Genomic DNA, 24481 nt, shown 5'->3' on the forward strand with positions numbered 1-24481 from the left:
ATAGTCCCATAGAAGTACTCCCTGACCCCAAGTGAATTACCCTAGTTCCATAGAAGTACTCCCTGACCCCAAGTGAGTTATCCTAGCCCGTTTATATGTACTCTCTGACCGCAAGTAAGTTATCCTAGCCCCTTTATATGTACTCCCTGACCCCAAGTGAGTTATCCTAGCCCGTTTATATGTACTCTCTGACCGCAAGTAAGTTATCCTAGCCCCTTTATATGTACTCCCTGACCCCAAGTGAGTTATCCTAGCCCCTTTATATGTACTCTCTGACCGCAAGTGAGTTATTCAAACCCCTTATAAGTACTCCCTGACCCCAAGTGTGTTATCCTAGTCTCATATATGTACTCCCTGAACTCAAGTGTGTTACTTTAGCCCCTTTATAAGTACTCCCGGACCCCAAGTGATTTATCCTACCCCCTTTATATGTACTCTCTGACCGCAAGTGAGTTACCCTAGTCCCATATAAGTTCTCCCTGACCCCAAGTGAGTTATCATAGCCCCTTTATAAGTACTCCCAGACCCCAAGTGAGTTACCCTAGTCCCATATAAGTACTCCCTGACCCCAAGTGAGTTACCCTAGCCCCTATATAAATTCCCCCTGACCCCAAGTGAGTTACCCTAGTCCCATAGAAGTACTCCCTGACCCCAAGTGAGTTATCCTAGCCCCTTTATATGTACTCTCTGACCGCAAGTAAGTTATCCTAGCCCCTTTATATGTACTCCCTGACCCCAAGTGAGGTACCCTAGTCCCATATAAGTACTCCCTGACCCCAAATGAGTTACCCTAGCCCCTAAATAAGTACACCTTGGCCCCAAGTGAGTTACCCTGGTCCCATATAAGTACTCAAAGACACCAATTGAGTTACCCTAGTCCCATATAAGTACTCCTTGACCCAAACTGAGTTACCCTAGCCCCTTTATAAGTACTCCCTGACCCCAAGTGAGTTATCCTAGTCTCATATATGTACTCCCTGAACTCAAGTGTGTTACCTTAGCCCCTTTATAAGTACTCCCGGACCCCAAGTGATTTATCCTACCCCCTTTATATGTACTCTCTGACCGCAAGTGAGTTACCCTAGTCCCAAATAAGTACTCCCTGACCCCAAGTGAGTTACCCTAGCCCCTATATAAGTACCCCCTGACCCCAAGTGAGTTAGCCTAGTCCCATAGAAGTACTCCCTGACTACAAGTGAGTTATCCTAACCCCTTTATATGTACTCTCTGACCGCAAGTGAGTTATCCTAGCCCCTTTATATGTACTCCCAGACACCAAGTGAGTTACCCTAGTCCCATAGAAGTACTCCCTGACATCAAGTGTGTTACCCTAGCCCCTTATATAAGTACTCCCTGGCTGCAAATGAGTTATCCTAACCCCTTTATATGTACTCTCTGACCGCAATTGAGTTACCCCAGTCCCATAGAAGTACTCCTTGACCCCAAGTGAGTTACCATATCACCTCTATAAGTACTCCCTGACCCCAAGTGAGTAATCCTATCTCCTTTATATGTACTCTCTGACGGCAAGTGAGTTACCCTATTCCCATAGAAGTACTCCCTGACCCCAAGTGAGTTACCATAGCCCCTTTATGAGTACTCCCTGACCCCAAGTGAGTTATCCTAAACCCTTTATATGTACTCTCTGACCGCAAGTGAGTTACCCTAGTCCCATATAAGTTTTCCCTGACCCCAAGTGAGTTATCCTAGCCCCTTTATATGTACTCTCTGACCGCAAGTGAGTTACCCTAGTCCAATATAGGTACTCCCTGACCCCAAGTGAGTTACCATAGCCCCTTTATAAGTACTCCCTGACCCCAAGTGATTTATCCTACCCCCTTTATATGTACTCTCTGACCGCAAGTGAGTTACCCTAGTCCCATATAAGTACACCCAGACCCCAAGTGAATTACCCAAGTCCCATATAAGTACTCCCTGACCCCAAGTGAGTTACCCTAGCCCCCTATATAAATTCCCCCTGACCCCAAGTGAGTTACCCTAATTCCATAGAAGTACTCCCTGACCCCAAGTGAGTTACCCTAGCCCCCTATATAAATTCCCCCTGACCCCAAGTGAGTTACCCTAGTTCCATAGAAGTACTCCCTGACCCCAAGTGAGTTATCCTAGCCCCTTTATATGTACTCTCTGACCCCAAGTGAGTTGTCCTAGCCCCTTTATATGTACTCTCTGACCGCAAGTAAGATATCCTAGCCCCTTTATATGTACTCCCTGACCCCAAGTGAGTTATCCTAGCCCCTAAATAAGTACACCTTGGCCCCAAGTGAGTTACCCTGGTCCCATATAAGTACTCAAAGACACCAATTGAGTTACCCTAGTCCCATATAAGTACTCCTTGACCCAAACTGAGTTACCCTAGCCCCTTTATAAGTACTCCCTGAACCCAAGTGAGTTATCCTAGTCTCATATATGTACTCCCTGAACTCAAGTGTGTTACCTTAGCCCCTTTATAAGTACTCCCGGACCCCAAGTGATTTATCCTACCCCCTTTATATGTACTCTCTGACCGCAAGTGAGTTACCCTAGTCCCAAATAAGTACTCCCTGACCCCAAGTGAGTTACCCTAGCCCCTATATAAGTACCCCCTGACCACAAGTGAGTTAGCCTAGTCCCATAGAAGTACTCCCTGACTACAAGTGAGTTATCCTAACCCCTTTATATGTACTCTCTGACCGCAAGTGAGTTATCCTAGCCCCTTTATATGTACTCCCAGACACCAAGTGAGTTACCCTAGTCCCATAGAAGTACTCCCTGACATCAAGTGTGTTACCCTAGCCCCTTATATAAGTACTCCCTGGCTGCAAATGAGTTATCCTAACCCCTTTATATGTACTCTCTGACCGCAATTGAGTTACCCCAGTCCCATAGAACTACTCCTTGACCCCAAGTGAGTTACCATATCACCTCTATAAGTACTCCCTGACCCCAAGTGAGTAATCCTATCTCCTTTATATGTACTCTCTGACGGCAAGTGAGTTACCCTATTCCCATAGAAGTACTCCCTGACCCCAAGTGAGTTACCATAGCCCCTTTATGAGTACTCCCTGACCCCAAGTGAGTTATCCTAAACCCTTTATATGTACTCTCTGACCGCAAGTGAGTTACCCTAGTCCCATATAAGTTTTCCCTGACCCCAAGTGAGTTATCCTAGCCCCTTTATATGTACTCTCTGACCGCAAGTGAGTTACCCTAGTCCAATATAGGTACTCCCTGACCCCAAGTGAGTTAACATAGCCCCTTTATAAGTACTCCCTGACCCCAAGTGATTTATCCTACCCCCTTTATATGTACTCTCTGACCGCAAGTGAGTTACCCTAGTCCCATATAAGTACACCCAGACCCCAAGTGAATTACCCAAGTCCCATATAAGTACTCCCTGACCCCAAGTGAGTTACCCTAGCCCCCTATATAAATTCCCCCTGACCCCAAGTGAGTTACCCTAATTCCATAGAAGTACTCCCTGACCCCAAGTGAGTTACCCTAGCCCCCTATATAAATTCCCCCTGACCCCAAGTGAGTTACCCTAGTTCCATAGAAGTACTCCCTGACCCCAAGTGAGTTATCCTAGCCCCTTTATATGTACTCTCTGACCCCAAGTGAGTTGTCCTAGCCCCTTTATATGTACTCTCTGACCGCAAGTAAGTTATCCTAGCCCCTTTATATGTACTCCCTGACCCCAAGTGAGTTATCCTAGCCCCTTTATATGTACTCTCTGACCGCAAGTGAGTTATTCAAACCCCTTATAAGTACTCCCTGACCCCAAGTTTGTAACCCTAGTTCCATAGAAGTACTCCCTGACCCCAAGTGAGTTATCCTAGCCCCTTTATATGTACTCTCTGACCGCAAGTAAGTTATCCTAGCCCCTTTATATGTACTCCCTGACCCCAAGTGAGTTATCCTAGCCCCTTTATATGTACTCCCAGTCACCAAGTGAGTTACCCTAGTCCCTTATAAGAACTCCCTGACCCCAAGTGAGTTACCCTAGCCCCTAAATAAGTACACCTTGGCCCCAAGTGAGTTACCCTGGTCCCATATAAGTACTCAAAGACACCAATTGAGTTACCCTAGTCCCATATAAGTACTCCTTGACCCAAAGTGAGTTATCCTAGCCCCTTTATAAGTACTCCCTGACCCCAAGTGAGTTACCATAGCCCCTTTATAAGTACTACCTGACCCCAAGTGAGTTATCCTAGCCCATTTATGTGTACGCTCTGACGGCAAGTGAGTTACGCTATTCCCATAGAAGTACTCCCTGACCCCAAGTGAGTTACCATAGCCCCTTTATGAGTACTCCCTGACCCCAAGTGTGTTATCCTACCCCCTTTATATGTACTCTCTGACCGCAAGTGAGTTACCGTAGTTCCATAGTAGTACTCCCTTACCCCAAGTGAGTTATCCTAGCCCCTTTATATGTACTCTCTGACCGCAAGTGAGTTACCCTAGTCCAATATAGGTACTCCCTGACCCCAAGTGAGTTACCATAGCCCCTTTATAAGTACTCCCTGACCCCAAGTGAGTTACCATAGCCCCTTTATGAGTACTCCCTGACCCCAAGTGTGTTATCCTAGTCTCATATATGTACTCCCTGAACTCTAGTGTGTTACCTTAGCCCCTTTATAAGTACTTCCTGACCCCAAGTGATTTATCCTACCCCCTTTATATGTACTCTCTGACCGCAAGTGAGTTACCGTAGTTCCATAGTAGTACTCCCTTACCCCAAGTGAGTTATCCTAGCCCCTTTATATGTACTCTCTGACCGCAAGTGAGTTACCCTAGTCCAATATAGGTACTCCCTGACCCCAAGTGAGTTACCATAGCCCCTTTATAAGTACTCCCTGACCCCAAGTGAGTTATCCTAGCCCCTTTATATGTACTCTCTGACCGCAAGTGAGTTATTCAAACCCCTTATAAGTACTCCCTGACCCCAAGTGTGTTATCCTAGTCTCATATATGTACTCCCTGAACTCAAGTGTGTTACCTTAGCCCCTTTATAAGTACTCCCTGACCCCAAGTGATTTATCCTACCCCCTTTATACGTACTCTCTGACCGCAAGTGAGTTACCCTAGTCCCATATAAGTTCTCCCTGACTCCAAGTGAGTTACCATATCCCCTTTATAAGTACTCCCAGACCCCAAGTGAGTTACCCTAGTCCCATATAAGTACTCCCTGACCCCAAGTGAGTTACCCTAGCCCCTAAATAAGTACACCTTGGCCCCAAGTGAGTTACCCTAGTCCCTTATAAGTACTCCATGACTCCAAGTGAGATACCCTAGTACCTTATAAGTACTTCCTGACCACAAGTGAGATACACTAGCCCCTTAATAAGAACACCCTGGCCCCACGTGAGTTACCATGGTCCCATATAAGTAATCACAGACCCCAAGTGAGTTACCCTAGTCCCATAGAAGCACTCCTTGACATCAAGTGTGTTACCCTAGCCCCTTATATAAGTACTCGCTGGCTGCAAATGAGTTATCCTAACCCCTTTATATGTACTCTCTGACTGCAAGTGAGTTAACCTAGTCCCATAGAAGTACTCCCTGACCCCAAGTGAGTTACAATATCACCTCTATAAGTACTCCCTGACCCCAATTGAGTAATCCTATCCCGTTTATATGTACTCTCTGACGGCAAGTGAGTTACCCAATTCCCATAGAAGTACTCCCTGACCCCAAGTGAGTTACCATAGCCCCTTTATATGTACTCTCTGACCGCAAGTGAGTTATTCAAACCCCTTATAAGTACTCCCTGACCCCAAGTGTGTTATCCTAGTCTCATATATGTACTCCCTGAACTCAAGTGTGTTACCTTAGCCCCTTTATAAGTACTCCCTGACCCCAAGTGATTTATCCTACCCCTTTTATATGTACTCTCTGACCGCAAGTGAGTTACCCTAGTCCCATATAAGTTCTCCCTGACCCCAAGTGAGTTACCATATCCCCTTTATAAGTACTCCCAGACCCCAAGTGAGTTACCCTAGTCCCATATAATTACTCCCTGACCCCAAGTGAGTTACCCTAGCCCCTATATAAATTCCCCCTGACCCCAAGTGAGTTACCCTAGTCCCATAGAAGTACTACCTGACCCCAAGTGAGTTGTCCAAGCCCCTTTATATGTACTCTCTGACCGCAAGTGAGTTATTCAAACCCCTTATAAGTACTCCCTGACCCCAAGTGTGTTATCCTAGTCTCATATATGTACTCCCTGAACTCAAGTGTGTTACCTTAGCCCCTTTATAAGTACTCCCGGACCCCAAGTGAGTTATCATAGCCCCTTTATAAGTACTCCCAGACCCCAAGTGAGTTACCCTAGTCCCATATAAGTACTCCCTGACCTCAAGTGAGTTACCCTAGCCCCTATATAAATTCCCCCTGACCCCAAGTGAGTTACCCTAGTCCCATAGAAGTACTCCCTGACCCCAAGTGAGTTATCCTAGCCTCTTTATATGTACTCTCTGACCGCAAGTAAGTTATCCTAGCCCCTTTATATGTACTCCCAGACACCAAGTGAGTTACCCTAGTCCCTTATAAGAACTCCCTGACCCCAAGTGAGTTACCCTAGCCCCTAAATAAGTACACCTTGGCCCCAAGTGAGTTACCCTGGTCCCATATAAGTACTCAAAGACACCAATTGAGTTACCCTAGTCCCATATAAGTACTCCTTGACCCAAAGTGAGTTACCCTAGCCCCTTTATAAGTACTCCCTGACCCCAAGTGAGTTACTATAGCCCCTTTATAAGTACTACCTGACCCCAAGTGAGTTTTCCTATCCCCTTTATATGTACTCTCTGACCGCAAGTGAGTTACCCTAGCCCCTTTATAAGTACACCCTGGCCCCAAGTGAGTTAGCCTAGTCCCAAATAAGTACTCCCTGACCCCAAGTGAGTTACCCTAGCCCCTATATAAGTACCCCCTGACCCCAAGTGAGTTAGCCTAGTCCCATAGAAGTACTCCCTGACTACAAGTGAGTTATCCTAAGCCCTTTATATGTACTCTCTGACCGCAAGTGAGTTATCCTAGCCCCTTTATATGTACTCCCAGACACCAAGTGAGTTACCCTAGTCCCATAGAAGTACTCCCTGATATCAAGTGTGTTACCCTAGCCCCTTATATAAGTACTCCCTGGCTGCAAATGAGTTATCCTAACCCCTTTATATGTACTCCTTGACCCCAAGTGAGTTACCATATCACCTCTATAAGTACTCCCTGACCCCAAGTGAGTAATCCTATCTCCTTTATATGTACTCTCTGACGGCAAGTGAGTTACCCTATTCCCATAGAAGTACTCCCTGACCCCAAGTGAGTTACCATAGCCCCTTTATGAGTACTCCCTGACCCCAAGTGAGTTATCCTACCTCCTTTATATGTACTCTCTGACCGCAAGTGAGTTACCCTAGTCCCATATAAGTTTTCCCTGACCCCAAGTGAGTTATCCTAGCCCCTTTATATGTACTCTCTGACCGCAAGTGAGTTACCCTAGTCCAATATAGGTACTCCCTGACCCCAAGTGAGTTACCCTAGCCCCCTATATAAATTCCCCCTGACCCCAAGTGAGTTACCCTAGTTCCATAGAAGTACTCCCTGACCCCAAGTGAGTTACCCTAGACCCCTATATAAATTCCCCCTGACCCCAAGTGAGTTACCCTAGTTCCATAGAAGTACTCCCTGACCCCAAGTGAGTTATCCTAGCCCCTTTATATGTACTCTCTGACCCCAAGTGAGTTGTCCTAGCCCCTTTATATGTACTCTCTGACCGCAAGTAAGTTATCCTAGCCCCTTTATATGTACTCCCTGACCCCAAGTGAGTTATCCTAGCCCCTTTATATGTACTCTCTGACCGAAGTGAGTTATTCAAACCCCTTATAAGTACTCCCTGACCCCAAGTTTGTTACCCTAGTTCCATAGAAGTACTCCCTGACCCCAAGTGAGTTACCCTAGCCCCTAAATAAGTATACCTTGGCCCCAAGTGAGTTACCCTGGTCCCATATAAGTACTCAAAGACACCAATTGAGTTACCCTAGTCCCATAGAAGTACTCCTTGACCCCAAGTGAGTTACCATATCACCTCTATAAGTACTCCCTGACCCCAAGTGAGTAATCCTATCTCCTTTATATGTACTCTCTGACGGCAAGTGAGTTACCCTATTCCCATAGAAGTACTCCCTGACCCCAAGTGAGTTACCATAGCCCCTTTATGAGTACTCCCTGACCCCAAGTGAGTTATCCTACCTCCTTTATATGTACTCTCTGACCGCAAGTGAGTTACCCTAGTCCCATATAAGTTTTCCCTGACCCCAAGTGAGTTATCCTAGCCCCTTTATATGTACTCTCTGACCGCAAGTGAGTTACCCTAGTCCAATATAGGTACTCCCTGACCCCAAGTGAGTTACCATAGCCCCTTTATAAGTACTCCCTGACCCCAAGTGATTTATCCTACCTCCTTTATATGTACTCTCTGACCGCAAGTGAGTTACCCTAGTCCCATATAAGTTCTCCCCGACCCCAAGTGAGTTACCATAGCACCTTTATAAGTACACCCAGACCCCAAGTGAATTACCCAAGTCCCATATAAGTACTCCCTGACCCCAAGTGAGTTACCCTAGCCCCCTATATAAATTCCCCCTGACCCCAAGTGAGTTTCCCTAGTTCCATAGAAGTACTCCCTGACCCCAAGTGAGTTATCCTAGCCCCTTTATATGTACTCTCTGACCCCAAGTGAGTTGTCCTAGCCCCTTTATATGTACTCTCTGACCGCAAGTAAGTTATCCTAGCCCCTTTATATGTACTCCCTGACCCCAAGTGAGTTATCCTAGTCCCATATAAGTACTCCCTGACCCCAAGTGAGTTACAATATCACCTCTATAAGTACTCCCTGACCCCAATTGAGTAATCCTATCCCGTTTATATGTACTCTCTGACGGCAAGTGAGTTACCCTATTCCCATAGAAGTACTCCCTGACCCCAAGTAAGTTATCCTAAACCCTTTATATGTACTCTCTGACCGCAAGTGAGTTACCCTAGTCCCATATAAGTTCCCCCTGACCCCAAGTGAGTTATCCTAGCCCCTTTATATGTACTCTCTCACCGCAAGTAAGTTATCCTAGCCCCTTTATATGTACTCCCAGACACCAAGTGAGTTACCCTAGCCCCTAAATAAGTACACCTTGGCCCCAAGTGAGTTACCCTGGTCCCATATAAGTACTCAAAGACACCAATTGAGTTACCCTAGTCCCATATAAGTACTCCTTGACCCAAAGTGAGTTACCCTAGCCCCTTTATAAGTACTCCCTGACCCCAAGTGAGTTACCATAGCCCCTTTATAAGTACTACCTGACCCCAAGTGAGTTATCCTAGCCCCTTTATATGTACTCTCTGACCGCAAGTGAGTTACCCTAGCCCCTTTATAAGTACACCCTGGCCCCAAGTGAGTTAGCCTAGTCCCAAATAAGTACTCCCTGACCCCAAGTGAGTTACCCTAGCCCCTATATAAGTACCCCCTGACCCCAAGTGAGTTAGCCTAGTCCCATAGAAGTACTCCCTGACTACAAGTGAGTTATCCTAGCACCTTTATATATACTCTCTGACCGCAAGTAAGTTATCCTAGCCCCTTCATATGTACTCCCAGACACCAAGTGAGTTACCCTAGTCCCATATAAGTTTCCCTGACCCCAAGTGAGTTACCATAGCCCCTTTATAAGTACTCCCAGACCCCAAGTGAGTTACCCTAGTCCCATACAAGTTTCCCTGACCCCAAGTGAGTTACCATAGCCCCTTTATAAGTACTCCCTGACCCCAAGTGATTTATCCTACCCCCTTTATATGTACTCTCTGACCGCAAGTGAGTTACCCTAGTCCGATAAAAGTACTACTTGACCCACAGTGAGTTAACCAAGCCCCTTTATAAGTACTCCCAGACCCCAAGTGAGTTACCCTAGTCCCATAGAAGTACTCCCAGAAACCAAGTGAGTTACCCTAGTCCCTTTTAAGTACTCCCTGACCCCAAGTGAGTTACCCTAGTCCCATATAAGTACTCCCAGACCCCAAGTGAGTTACCCTAGTCCCATAGAATTACTCCCTGACCCCAAGTGAGTTACCATATCCCCTTTATAAGTACTCCCAAACCCCAAGTGAGTTACCCTAGTCCCTGATAAGTACTCCCTGACCCCAAGTGAGTTATCCTAGCACCTTTATATATACTCTCTGACCGCAAGTGAGTTACCCTAGCCCATTTGTATGTACTCTCTGACCGCAAGTGAGTTATCCTAGTCGCTTTATATGTACTCCCAGACACCAAGTGAGTTACCCTAGACCCTTATAAGTACTCCCCGCCCCCAAGTGAGTTACCATATCACCTTTATAAGTACTCCCTGACCCCAAGTGAGTTATCCTAGCCCCTTTATATGTACTCTCTGACAGCAAGTGAGTTGTCCTAGCCCCTTTATATGTAATCCCAGACCCCAAGTGAGTTACCCTAGTCCAATATAGATACTCCCTGACCCCAAGTGAGTTACCATAGCTTCTTTATAAGTACTTCCACACTCCAAGTGAGTTACCCTAGTCCCTTATAAGTACTCCATGACACCTAGTGAGATACCCTAGTATATTATAAGTACTTCCTGACCACAAGTGAGTTACCCTAGCCCCTTAATAAGTGCACCCTGGCCCCATGTGAGTTACCCTGGTCCCATATAAGTAATCACAGACACCAAGTGAGTTACCCTAGTCCGATAAAAGTACTCCTTGACCCACAGTGAGTTAACCAAGCCCCTTTATAAGTACTCCCAGACCCCAAGTGAGTTACCCTAGTCCCATAGAAGTACTCCCTGACATCAAGTGTGTTACCCTAGCCCCTTATATAAGGACTCCCTGGCTGCAAATGAGTTATCCTAACCCCTTTATATGTACTCTCTGACCGCAAGTGAGTTACCCTAGTCCCATAGAAGTACTCCCTGACCCCAAGTGAGTTACCATATCACCTCTATAAGTACTCCCTAACCCCAAGTGAGTTATCCTATCCCCTTTATATGTACTCTCTGACGGCAAGTGAGTTACCCTATTCCCATAGAAGTACTCCCTGACCCCAAGTGAGTTACCATATCCCCTTTTATGAGTACTCCCTGACCCCAAGTGAGTTATCCTAAACCCTTTATATGTACTCTCTGACCGCAAGTGAATTACCCTAGTCCCATATATGTTCTCCCTGACCCCAAGTGGGTAACCATAGCCCCTTTATAAGTACTCCCCGACCCCAAGTGAGTTACCATAGCACCTTTATAAGTACACCCACACCCCAAGTGAATTACCCAAGTCCCATATAAGTACTCCCTGACCCCAAGTGAGTTACCCTAGCCCCCTATATAAATTCCCCCTGACCCCAAGTGAGTTACCCTAGTTCCATAGAAGTACTCCCTGACCCCAAGTGAGTTACCCTAGACCCCTATATAAATTCCCCCTGACCCCAAGTGAGTTACCCTAGTTCCATAGAAGTACTCCCTGACCCCAAGTGAGTTATCCTAGCCCCTTTATATGTACTCTCTGACCCCAAGTGAGTTGTCCTAGCCCCTTTATATGTACTCTCTGACCGCAAGTAAGTTATCCTAGCCCCTTTATATGTACTCCCTGACCCCAAGTGAGTTATCCTAGCCCCTTTATATGTACTCTCTGACCGCAAGTGAGTTATTCAAACCCCTTATAAGTACTCCCTGACCCCAAGTTTGTTACCCTAGTTCCATAGAAGTACTCCCTGACCCCAAGTGAGTTATCCTAGCCCCTTTATATGTACTCCCAGTCACCAAGTGAGTTACCCTAGTCCCTTATAAGAACTCCCTGACCCCAAGTGAGTTACCCTAGCCCCTAAATAAGTACACCTTGGCCCCAAGTGAGTTACCCTGGTCCCATATAAGTATTCAAAGACACCAATTGAGTTACCCTAGTCCCATATAAGTACTCCTTGACCCAAAGTGAGTTACCCTAGCCCCTTTATAAGTACTCCCTGACCCCAAGTGAGTTACCATAGCCCCTTTATAAGTACTACCTGACCCCAAGTGAGTTATCCTAGCCCCTTTATGTGTACTCTCTGACGGCAAGTGAGTTACCCTATTCCCATAGAAGTACTCCCTGACCCCAAGTGAGTTACCATAGCCCCTTTATGAGTACTCCCTGACCCCAAGTGTGTTATCCTAGTCTCATATATGTACTCCCTGAACTCAAGTGTGTTACCTTAGCCCCTTTATAAGTACTCCCTGACCCCAAGTGTGTTATCCTAGTCTCATATATGTACTCCCTGAACTCAAGTGTGTTACCTTAGCCCCTTTATAAGTACTCCCTGACCCCAAGTGATTTATCCTACCCCTTTTATACGTACTCTCTGACCGCAAGTGAGTTACCCTAGTCCCATATAAGTTCTCCCTGACCCCAAGTGAGTTACCATATCCCCTTTATAAGTACTCCCAGACCCCAAGTGAGTTACCCTAGTCCCATATAAGTACTCCCTGACCCCAAGTGAGTTACCCTAGCCCCTAAATAAGTACACCTTGGCCCCAAGTGAGTTACCCTAGTCCCTTATAAGTACTCCATGACACCAAGTGAGATACCCTAGTACCTTATAAGTACTTCCTGACCACAAGTGAGATACACTAGCCCCTTAATAAGTACACCCTGGCCCCACGTGAGTTACCCTGGTCCCATATAAGTAATCACAGACACCAAGTGAGTTACCCTAGTCCCATAGAAGCACTCCTTGACATCAAGTGTGTTACCCTAGCCCCTTATATAAGTACTCGCTGGCTGCAAATGAGTTATCCTAACCCCTTTATATGTACTCTCTGACCGCAAGTGAGTTAACCTAGTCCCATAGAAGTACTCCCTGACCCCAAGTGAGTTACCATATCACCTCTATAAGTACTCCCTGACCCCAATTGAGTAATCCTATCCCGTTTATATGTACTCTCTGACGGCAAGTGAGTTACCCTATTCCCATAGAAGTACTCCCTGACCCCAAGTGAGTTATCCTAGCCCCTTTATATGTACTCTCTGACCGCAAGTGAGTTACCCTAGTCCAATATAGGTACTCCCTGACCCCAAGTGAGTTACCATAGCCCCTTTATAAGTACTCCCTGACCCCAAGTGAGTTATCCTAGCCCCTTTATATGTACTCTCTGACCGCAAGTGAGTTATTCAAACCCCTTAAAAGTACTCCCTGACCTCAAGTGTGTTATCCTAGTCTCATATATGTACTCCCTGAACTCAAGTGTGTTACCTTAGCCCCTTTATAAGTACTCCCTGACCCCAAGTGATTTATCCTACCCCCTTTATATGTACTCTCTGACCGCAAGTGAGTTACCCTAGTCCGATAAAAGTACTCCTTGACCCACAGTGAGTTAACCAAGCCCCTTTATAAGTACTCCCAGACCCCAAGTGAGTTACCCTAGTCCCATAGAAGTACTCCCAGAAACCAAGTGAGTTACCCTAGTCCCTTTTAAGTACTCCCTGACCCCAAGTGAGTTACCCTAGTCCCATATAAGTACTCCCAGACCCCAAGTGAGTTACCCTAGTCCCATAGAATTACTCCCTGACCCCAAGTGAGTTACCATATCCCCTTTATAAGTACTCCCAAACCCCAAGTGAGTTACCCTAGTCCCGGATAAGTACTCCCTGACCCCAAGTGAGTTATCCTAGCACCTTTATATATACTCTCTGACCGCAAGTGAGTTACCCTAGCCCATTTGTATGTACTCTCTGACCGCAAGTGAGTTATCCTAGTCGCTTTATATGTACTCCCAGACACCAAGTGAGTTACCCTAGACCCTTATAAGTACTCCCCGCCCCCAAGTGAGTTACCATATCACCTTTATAAGTACTCCCTGACCCCAAGTGAGTTACCATAGCTTCTTTATAAGTACTCCCAGACACCAACTGAGTTACCCTAGTCCCATAGAAGTACTCCCTGACCCCAAGTGAGTTAGCCTAGTCCCATAGAAGTACTCCCTGACCCCAAGTGAGTTATCCTAGCCCCTTTATATGTACTCTCTGACAGCAAGTGAGTTGTCCTAGCCCCTTTATATGTACTCCCAGACCCCAAGTGAGTTACCCTAGTCCAATATAGATACTCCCTGACCCCAAGTGAGTTACCATAGCATCTTTATAAGTACTTCCACACTCCAAGTGAGTTACCCTAGTCCCTTATAAGTACTCCATGACACCTAGTGAGATACCCTAGTATATTATAAGTACTTCCTGACCACAAGTGAGTTACCCTAGCCCCTTAATAAGTGCACCCTGGCCCCATGTGAGTTACCCTGGTCCCATATAAGTAATCACAGACACCAAGTGAGTTACCCTAGTCCGATAAAAGTACTCCTTGACATCAAGTGTGTTACCCTAGCCCCTTATATAAGGACTCCCTGGCTGCAAATGAGTTATCCTAACCCCTTTATATGTACTCTCTGACCGCAAGTGAGTTACCCTAGTCCCATAGAAGTACTCCCTCACCCCAAGTGAGTTACCATATCACCTCTATAAGTACTCCCTGACCCCAAGTGAGTTATGCTATCCCCTTTATATGTACTCTCTGACGGCAAGTGAGTTACCCTATTCCCATAGAAGTACTCCCTGACCCCAAGTGAGTTACCATATCCCCTTTATATGTACTCTCTGACCGCAAGTGAGTTACCCTAGTCCCATATAAGTTCTCCCTGACCCCAAGTGGGTAACCATAGCCCCTTTTTAAGTACTCCCTGACCCCAAGTGAGTTATCCTAGCACCTTTATATGTACCCTCTGACCGCAAGTGAGTTACCGTAGTTCCATAGTAGTACTCCCTTACCCCAAGTGAGTTATCCTAGCCCCTTTATATGTACTCCCAGAAACCAAGTGAGTTACCCTAGTCCCTTATAAGTACTCCCTGACCCCAAGTGAGTTACCCTAGCCCCTAAATAAGTAAACCCTGGCCCCAAGTGAGTTACCCTGGTCCCATATAAGTACTCAAAGACACCAAGTGAGTTACCCTAGTCCCATATAAGTAATCCTTGACCCAAAGTGAGTTACCCTAACCCCTCTATAAGTACTCCCTGACCCCAAGTGAGTTACCCTAGTCCCATATAAGTACTCCCAGACCCCAAGTGAGTTACCCTAGTCCCATAGAATTACTCCCTGACCCCAAGTGAGTTACCATAGCCCCTTTATAAGTACTCCCAAACCCCTAGTGAGTTACCCTATCCCCTTGATAAGTACTCCCTTACCCCAAGTGAGTTATCCTAGCCCCTTAAAAGTACTCCCTGACACCAAGTGAGTTACCCTAGTCCCATAGAAGTACTCCCTGACCCCAAGTGAGTTATCCTAGCCCCTTTATATGTACTCTCTGACCGCAAGTAAGTTATCCTAGCCCCTTTATATGTACTCCCAGACACCAAGTGAGTTACCCTAGTCCCTTATAAGTACTCCCTGACCCCAAGTGAGTTTCCCTAGCCCCTAAATAAGTACACCCTAGCCCCAAGTGAGTTACCCTGGTCCCATACAAGTACTCCTTGACCCAAAGTGAGTTACCCTAGCCCCTAAATAAGTACACCCTGGCCCCAAGTGAGTTACCATGGTCCCATATTAGTACTCAAAGACACCTATTGAGTTACCCTAGTCCCATATAAGTACTCCTTGACCCAAAGTGGTTACCCTAGCCCCTTTATAAGTACTCCCTGACCCCAAGTGAGTTACCATAGTCCCATATAAATAAAGCCTGACCCTAAGTGAGTTACCCTAGTCCCATATAAGTACTCCCTGACCCCAAGTGTGTTACCATAGCCCCTTTATAAGTACTCCCTGACCCCAAGTGAATTATCCTAGCCCCTTTATATGTACTCTCTGACCGCAAGCGAGTTACCCTAGCCCCTTTATAAGTACACCCTGGCCCCAAGTGAGTTACCCTTTTTTTTTTTTTTTTTTTTTTTTTTTTTTTTTTTTTTTCCGACGCTTTGCGAGGTAGGGGGAAACTTCTTAAAGCCTTACGGCTTGTTAAGTACCTCCGGCGGCCGATGTTTTGGCCAGAGGTTATGTGGGATTCTAACCCACCAAAACCCCCTACCTGCCCCCCTACCCGGTACCAAGCATAGCTTATAACATCAGGTAGGAGGGTATACGCTCTACTCTACGACCGTATGCGGTCATCCCAAGACAAACAAAAACCCCAGACTCTACCCCACCCCAGAGGAGAGAGCAGCAGACTCCTCAGCTCGGACTCTACTGTCCTTGGAGGTGAGGACCCTAACCGAGAAGCTGGAAAATGCATTCCAAGCTCTCGGCGTACTCGTAACATGGGACACAAGGGTCTCCACCTCCAACGAGGGCACACCTAAAGCATCACAGAGTTCTGCTCTTTCGCATTCCCACAGGGGACACCACAACAGCGTGTGCTCCGCCGTATCCGCGACCGGATTCGGGGAGCACCAGCAGTCGGGAGTCGCCCTGCGGCCCACCCTCGCGCGATGACTCATGAAACTACCATGCCCCAGGAGCATCTGGGAAACATGGTAGTTCAAGCTTCTACAATTAGCAGCCAGCCAGGACCGGATGTCCGGGATGAGGCGGTGGGTCCACCTACCCCGACCATCCGAGTCCCATGCTGCCTGCCATCTCTCTACTAAATTAGCCCTCGCCAATCTCCGCGCTTCGGCCACGCCAGCCGAGGAGCCACCCGCACGCGACGCATCGTACACCTCCCTGCGCTCCAAAGCTAAAAGATGGGCCGGTGGTATGCCCGAGATTACTAATAGCGCACAGGACGAAGCCGTACGACACGCGCGGGAAACCCTCAGCGCCATGACCCTCTGCGCGGAGATTAGGGACCTCGCAATGGTTGGGCGAGAGGCAGCCTCATCCCAGCAAGGCGCCCCGTAAAGAAGAATGCTGTGCACTAAATTCGTGTACAACATCCTTCCCGAGACCCCCGACCCACCCACGTTCGGCAATAAATTACTCAACGCCCACCCAGCCTTTTTGGCTTTTCCCACCATGCAATCAATGTGAAACTTGAAGGAAAGACGACGATCCAACCACACACCGAGGTATTTCGCCCGCGGGGAGACGGAAACCGTCTCGCCCCCGACCGAAAACCGCGGAGCCCGATCAGACCGCCTCCTAGAGAAGAAAACAGCCTCCGATTTGGAGACGTTCACCTCCAGGTTCCTCCCCTCAAGCCACAGAACGATACGCGACAAAGCCCTGTTAGCCTTCAACTGCAAGGACCCGACGCTTCCCGCAGACACACACAATGCCGTTTCGTCCGCGTAACAAGTCAACGTGCAGCCCTCCGGGAGACTCAACCGCAGCAGACCGTCGAAACAAATGTTCCACAGGAGAGGTCCTAAGACCGATCCCTGCGGAACACCCGCCCCAACGCGCCACTGCCGTCCAGCGCACTCAATGACCCGGTCCCCCAGGTAACTGCGGACTATATCCACAATCACCCCCGGGACCGCGCCATTGGCGGCCAGGGCCTCCAAGATGGCCGCATGCGACACAGAATTGAACGCGTTCTTAATGTCGAGAAGGATTACGGCCACGCGTTTGCTCCGGTACACAGACCCCCGAAGGGCGATCCGAATAAAATTCTGGACAGCCGATACGGCATCCATGGTACTTCTACCAGGACGGAACCCGTATTGACCGTCCGCGAGAGGTGCGACCCCCTCATAAACCTCCGTAAGACGAGCGACAACTACCCTCTCGAACAACTTCCCCACCACCGGTAGGAGAGATATGGGTCTGAAGCCCCCGATCCCTTTCGGGATTAGGACAACCCTCGCCCTCCTCCAGATAGCAGGAAAGTCGCCGAGTTCCAGGCAGCGGTTGAACAACCGGGCAAAATCAGCGGGGCAGCTCATTGCTGCAACCTTAACCACTTCCGGGAGAATGCCATCGACACCAGGGGCCCCCTTTGCAGGGGACCTCCCGGCAGCCATGACAATCTCTGCTTCCGTGATGAGATCAGACTCCAAGATCGGCCTGGTGTTACCGCGAACCACGAATGGAACGCCCCCAGGCCTCACTTGCGACGTCGAGAAAAGACTCTCAATCGCAACCACCGTCTCAGACTCCGTCAGACTAGCAGATGTCTGTCTCTTCAATCTCTTGTAGGCCACCCAGAAGGGGCGACCCCAAGGATCTGCCTCCACTTCATTCACCAGCGCCAACCATGCGGCCCGCTTCCTCTCGCGTATAGCGGAGGAGAAAGCGGTTCTCGCCGTCTTATAGGCTTCGCGCAAGTGAACTTCCGTATTGGCACCCCTCGACCTCGACCACCTCCTGCGGGCAGCATTCGCTGCCTTACGGAGACGGTCGAGGTCCTCACACCACCAATACGCTGCTTTCCAGCGCTTGGCAGTTCCGTGAGCCCTGGGCATAGAAGCGTCGGACGCCCCGACGAGTCTCCGGAGATAACCCTCCGGCGAGACGCCCGAGCCGTCACCGCCGACGTCCGCCCCGGCCCTCCCCCGGCCGGACGGAGGGGAAGCCGAGCTGCTCGAGGCTATTCCCCACGCAAATGCCAATTCGCATAAGAGTGGGTCGAACCTCGAGCGAACCCAGCGCACCCCCCGCTCCGGCGAGGCAGGGCCAGGACCCCCATCCGTGAGAATCCACTGGATGAAGCGGTGATCGCTCAGAGTCTTGTCATCGAGCACCTCCCAAGAGACTACTCTCGAGGCGATCGACGACGATACCCAGGTGAGATCTATTATACTACCACGGTCGCCTGAGACGAAGGTCGGAGAACGACCTCGGTTGAGCAATGTCAACCCGAGCTGACCGCCCCATTCCTCAACAAGCTCTCCACGTCGGTTAGTGCAACCGGATCCCCATGATGTCGACCACGAGTTGAAGTCTCCACCAATGAGGACCGGCACCCCATGCTCCCTGACACTCCCCGCCAAGTCCTCCAGGAAAGCCTCGAACTCCCCGATGGGGGCATTAGGGGTAAAGTAAACACTGTACACCCTAATGCCCCCAACGAGAGACGAACAAAACCCCCGACCGGACGAGACGGATGCCAGTTTGCACGAAGCACCGGGCAGCATAGCCGAATCCCCCCCGACATCCTCCAAGCCGGTGCTTGGGAAATTACTATTCCTATGCTGCTCTGAGACAAGGCAGACCGTGTACTCGCCAGAGTACGTGCAATGGACGGCCAAGTCCTGAGCAGATCGCGAACGATTGACATTGATCTGGAGACCGTTCATGTACGTCTCGATCCTCTCCACACCCCGATCGATCCGCACGCTGAAGAGCCCCCAGCGTGATCATGCGCAAGCCCCGAGTCCCTACAGGCGAGACAACAAGGAGAACCCCTACAACTGGCAGAGGCATGACCCCCCTCCCCGCATCTCCAACACAGCCCCGAACGGTCTGTGCTGAATTTGCAGCTACCCGAGGTGTGACCGAAGTGGTGACACCTCTTGCACCGCACGATACTGGTCGCAGGGCGAACCCTGCAGACCACCCACCCAACGCGAACGCGCCCAAGCCGCAACAACTTGCCAGCCACCTCGGGTGGCATGGAAGCGCCGACGGCCCAGGAGCCCCCACCAGTTCTTCGCGGCGCGGAGACTCTAACCCCGGCTGCCTCCTCGCCCAGTGCGGCCAGAAGGGCCGCACGCACATCCTCCCCGGACGAAACCCCATCGAGGTCCCGGATCTCCACCCTCTCCATCGGAGAGAGAGCAGAGACCGGAATCCCGTTACCCAACGCCTCCGCGACCGCCCCCGCGAGCGTGGACGCGGAGCCCCCTCCTTTGTTCAGCTCAATCAGGAGGTCTCCCCTGCGAGTCCTCCTGATCGACCTGACCTCAACCCCGACCTTACCGGGGTCCACCCTTTCCTTCAGCAACCTCATCGCCCCCCCCATACCCATCCGACCCGCACGCTACGAGCACGGCCTGGGCACGGGGGCGACGAGGAGGTGCCCCAACCCTACCCGAATGAGGAGGACGGGATATCGGGGCCGGCCCCAAATCCCTCCTCCCCCTTCCCTTCCGCCCAGCCACGACCGACCATTGCACCCCCTCCTCCCGCGGAGGAGATGCCGTAGCCACTGGTGGCGGGCCAGCTGCCCCAGAGGCCCCCTCCTTCGGCGGAGAAGGCGTCCCCAGGGCAGCTCCCCTTTTCGCGCCCCTTTCCCTATTGCCGCTTCCACCCGACTTAATCGAAACCCCCCTCCCCCCTTTAGAAGTCGGTGGAAGCGGAAGCGACGTCTGCGTACCCTTATTCTTCAGCGCTGGCCGTTGCACCTCTTCTCGCGCTTCGTCCCGCTCCCTCGTCTCAAGAAGCACAGGGAGAAGTGACCCACAATCCTGGGTCGCAGCTCCCTGCACCTCCTGCACAGCGGAGACGACGAGATCCCGCAGGTCCCTCACTTTTCCCTGGATGCTCCTCTTGACGCCCTTTCTCCCGTCCGTGAGTCCAAGAAGCTCCGTCATTGCTACTGACATACGCTGGATGAGCGTATGCAGTTCCTGCGCACTTCTGTCACGGGCCTCCAGGCGCAGCCGCACCTCCTCCAAGTCCATGGCTCTGGAGCCCGATCCTGCGCTAACGCCGTTACCTGTAGGGGAAGAATAAGAAGAAGTTTGGTTTTCCATAAATTAATAAATAATCACCAGCATGCGGAGCGTCTCCGAACGCGCCGCCTCAGGAAGTGGAGGGGTGATCACCATGATGCCTACCTCCATCAGACACCATGGCTTGGGGCTCAAGCCCGGGGACAAACATCCAGGCCGCCTTACACCTTCTTCCATCACTGGCATTCCGCATACCTCCGTGGGAGGACGGTGCGTAGACACCGGGATCCGACACGAGCACGACCTTACTGGAATCATCCACACATCCCTTTCGGGCAGTGTCAACACAGAGGCCGTACCCGTGTCCCCTGAAATGGGTGAAATGAGAAAAGTGATGTTATGGGGCCCTCGTCCGGAATCCGTACGACGGCAGATGACACATGAGAATGAAATGAGGCGAGGGTGAGAATACCATTTTGGTTCGCGACTGCTTATTCGTCCGTATGAAACGGCTTATTTCGCAGCTAACCGGCATATCTGCCGGCCGTCCCCCTATCCACCACCCGGGGACGCGCCTGGTAGCGTGGTAAACCGCCCCAGGAAGTGAGTTACCCTGGTCCCATATAAGTACTCCCAGACACCAAGTGAGTTAGCCTAGTCCCATATAAGTACTCCCTGACCCCAAGTGAGTTACCCTAGCCAATATATATACGTACCCCCTGACCCCAAGTGAGTTAGCCTAGTCCCATAGAAGTACTCCCTGACCCCAAGTGAGTTATCCTAGCCCCTTTATATGTAATCTCTGACAGCAAGTGAGTTGTCCTAGTCCCTTTATATGTACTCCCAGACACCAAGTGAGTTACCCTAGTCCCTTATAAGTACTCCCTGCCCCCAAGTGAGTTTCCCTAGCCCCTAAATAAGTACACCCTGGCCCCAAGTGAGTTATCCTGGTCCCATAGGAGTACTCCCGGACCCCAAGTGAGTTAGCCAAGTCCCATAGAAGTACTCCCTGACCCCAAGTGAGTTATCCTAGCCCCTTTATATGTACTCTCTCACCGCAAGTGAGTTATCCTAGCCCCTTTATATGTACTCCCAGACACCAAGTGAGTTACCCTAGTCCCTTATAAGTACTCCCTGACCCCAAGTGAGTTACCCTAGCCCCTTTATAAGTACTCCCTGACCCAAAGTGATTTACCTTATCACCTTTATAAGTAATCCCTGAACCCAAGTGAGTTATCCTAGCCCCTTTATATATACTCTCTGACCGCAAGTGAGTTACCCTAGCCCATTTGTATGTACTCTCTGACCAAAAGTGAGTTATCCTAGTCGCTTTATATGTACTCCCAGACACCAAGTGAGTTACGCTAGTCCCTTATAAGTACTCCCTGCCCCCAAGTGAGTTTCCCTAGCCCCTAAATAAGTACACCCTGGCCCCAAGTGAGTTACCCTGGTCCCATATAAGTACTCCTTGACCCAAAGTGAGTTACCCTAGCCCCTTTATAAGTACTCCCTGACCCCAAGTGATTTACCTTATCACCTTTATAAGTACTCCCTGAACCCAAGTGAGTTATCCTAGCCCCTTTCTATATACTCTCTGACCGCAAGTGAGTTACCCTAGCCCATTTGTATGTACTATCTGACCAAAAGTGAGTTATCCTAGTCGCTTTATATGTACACCCAGACACCAAGTGAGTTACGCTTGTCCCTTATAAGTACTCCCTGCCCCCAAGTGAGTTTCCCTAGCCCCTAAATAAGTACATCCTGGCCCCCAGTGAGTTACCCTGGTCCCATAGGAGTACTCCCTGAACCCAAGTGAGTTATCCTAAACCCTTTATATGTACTCTCTGACCGCAAGTGAGTTACCCTAGTCCCATAGTAGTACTCCCTTACCCCAAGTGAGTTATCCTAGCCCCTTTATATGTACTCTCTGACCGCAAGTGAGTTACCCTAGTCCAATATAGGTACTCCCTGACCCCAAGTGAGTTACCATAGCCCCTTTATAAGTACTCCCTGACCCCAAGTGATTTATCCTAGCACCTTTATATGTACTCTCTGACAGCAAGTGAGTTACCGTAGTTCCATAGTAGTACTCCCTTACCCCAAGTGAGTTATCCTAGCCCCTTTATATGTACTCTCTGACCGCAAGTGAGTTACCCTAGTCCAATATAGGTACTCCCTGACCCCAAGTGAGTTACCATAGCCCCTTTATAAATACTCCCTGACCCCAAGTGTGTTATCCTAGTCTCATACATGTACTCCCTGAACTCAAGTTTGTTACATTAGCCCCTTTATAAGTACTCCCTGATCCCAAGTGAGTTATCCTACCCCCTTTATATGTACTCTCTGACCGCAAGTGAGATACCCTAGTCCCATATAAGTACACCCTGACTCCAAGTGAGTTACCCTAGCCCCTATATAAGTTCACCCTGATCCCAAATGAGTTACCCTAGCCCCTAAATAAGTACTCCCTGACCCCAAGTGAGTTACCCTAGTCCCATATAAGTACTCCCAAACCCCAAGTGAGTTACCCTAGTCCCTTATAAGTACTCCCTGACCCCAAGTGAGTTATCCTAGCCCCTTTATATGTACTCTCTGACCGCAAGTGAGTTATTCAAACACCTTATAAGTACTCCCTGAACCCAAGTGTGTTATCCTAGTCTCATATATGTACTCCCTGATCTCAAGTGTGTTACTTTAGCCGCTTTATAAGTTCTCCCTGACCCCAAGTGATTTATCCTACCCCCTTTATATGTACTCTCTGACCGGAAGCGTGTTACCCTAGCCCCATATAAGTTCTCCCTGACCCTAACTGAGTTACCATAGCCCCTTTATAAGTACTCCCAGACCCCAAGTGAGTTACCCTAGTCCCATATAAGTACTCCCTGACCCCAAGTGAGTTACCCTAGCCCCTATATAAATTCCCCCCGACCCCAAGTGAGTTACCCTAGTCCCATAGAAGTACTACCTGACCCCAAGTGAGTTATCCTAGCCCCTTTATATGTACTCTCTGACCGCAAGTGAGTTACCCTAGCCCCTTTATAAGTACACCCTGGCCCCAAGTGAGTTAGCCTAGTCCCAAATAAGTACTCCCTGACCCCAAGTGAGTTACCTTAGCCCCTATATAAGTACCCCCTGACCCCAAGTGAGTTAGCCTAGTCCCATAGTAGTACTCCCTGACTCCATGTGAGTTATCCTAGCCCCTTTATATGTACTCTCTGACCGCAAGTGAGTTATCCTAGCCCCTTTATATGTACTCCCAGACACCAAGTGAGTTACCCTAGTCCCATAGAAGTACTCCCTGACATCAAGTGTGTTACCCTAGCCCCTTATATAAGTACTCCCTGGCTGCAAATGAGTAATCCTAACCCCTTTATATGTACTCTCTGACCGCAAGTGAGTTACCCTAGTCTCATAGAAGTACTCCCTGACCCCAAGTGAGTAATCCTATCTCCTTTATATGTACTCTCTGACGGCAAGTGAGTTACCCTATTCCCATAGAAGTACTCCCTGACCCCAAGTGAGTTACCATAGCCCCTTTATGAGTACTCCCTGATCCCAAGTGAGTTATCCTAAACCCTTTATATGTACTCTCTGACCGCAAGTGAGTTACCCTAGTCCCATATAAGTTTTCCCTGACCCCAAGTGAGTTATCCTAGCCCCTTTATATGTACTCTCTGACCGCAAGTGAGTTACCCTAGTCCAATATAGGTACTCCCTGACCCCAAGTGAGTTACCATATCCCCTTTATAAGTACTCCCAAACCCCAAGTGAGTTACCCTAGTCCCTTATAAGTACTCCCTGACCCCAAGTGAGTTATCCTAGCCCCTTTATATGTACTCTCAGTCACCAAGTGAGTTACCCTAGTCCCTTATAAGTACTCCCTGACCCCAAGTGAGTTTCCATAGCCCCTAAATAAGTACA

The sequence above is a fragment of the Prorops nasuta genome, unplaced genomic scaffold (genome assembly GCF_024137725.1).
Source record: "Prorops nasuta isolate Cenicafe-Biocafe unplaced genomic scaffold, Cenicafe_Pnas_1.2 PNAS00020, whole genome shotgun sequence".
NCBI classification, from domain to species: domain Eukaryota; kingdom Metazoa; phylum Arthropoda; class Insecta; order Hymenoptera; family Bethylidae; genus Prorops; species Prorops nasuta.